We start from the raw sequence: 273 nt of genomic DNA, 5'->3' as shown, positions 1-273 counted from the left end.
TCTCCCCATAGTCACGTGATCAAATTCAGACGCTTGGCAACTGACTCATATTTGTGACGCGATCCACTATTGTGACCTTCTGACAAGCAAAGTCAATGGGGGAAGTCAGATTCGCTTAACAAACCGTGTTACTAATTTATCAATGGAAGTGATTCACTTAACGACTGTGGCAAGAAAGGTCGTAAAATCGGGCAAAACTCACTTAACAAACTTCTCACTTAATGACATAAAGTTTGGGCTCAGTTGCGGTCATAAGTCGAGGATTACCTATAC

The 273-nt window shown here is 41.8% G+C and overlaps 1 protein-coding gene across 1 annotated transcript in view; it reads right to left on the bottom strand.

The window, feature by feature from the left end:
• Positions 1-213: 213 nt before the first annotated feature.
• LOC116509295 (tyrosine-protein phosphatase non-receptor type substrate 1-like) overlaps positions 214-273 on the bottom strand; it is an 8948-nt gene continuing 8888 nt past the window's right edge. The window contains exon 3 of the mRNA XM_032218404.1: positions 214-273. This exon is cut by the window's right edge and continues 384 nt beyond it. The gene's annotated coding sequence lies outside the window, so the exon portion shown is untranslated.

Source organism: Thamnophis elegans, chromosome 5 (genome assembly GCF_009769535.1).
Source record: "Thamnophis elegans isolate rThaEle1 chromosome 5, rThaEle1.pri, whole genome shotgun sequence".
Classification (NCBI taxonomy): Eukaryota; Metazoa; Chordata; class Lepidosauria; order Squamata; family Colubridae; genus Thamnophis; species Thamnophis elegans.
This window is presented reverse-complemented; position numbering and strand designations above follow the sequence as displayed.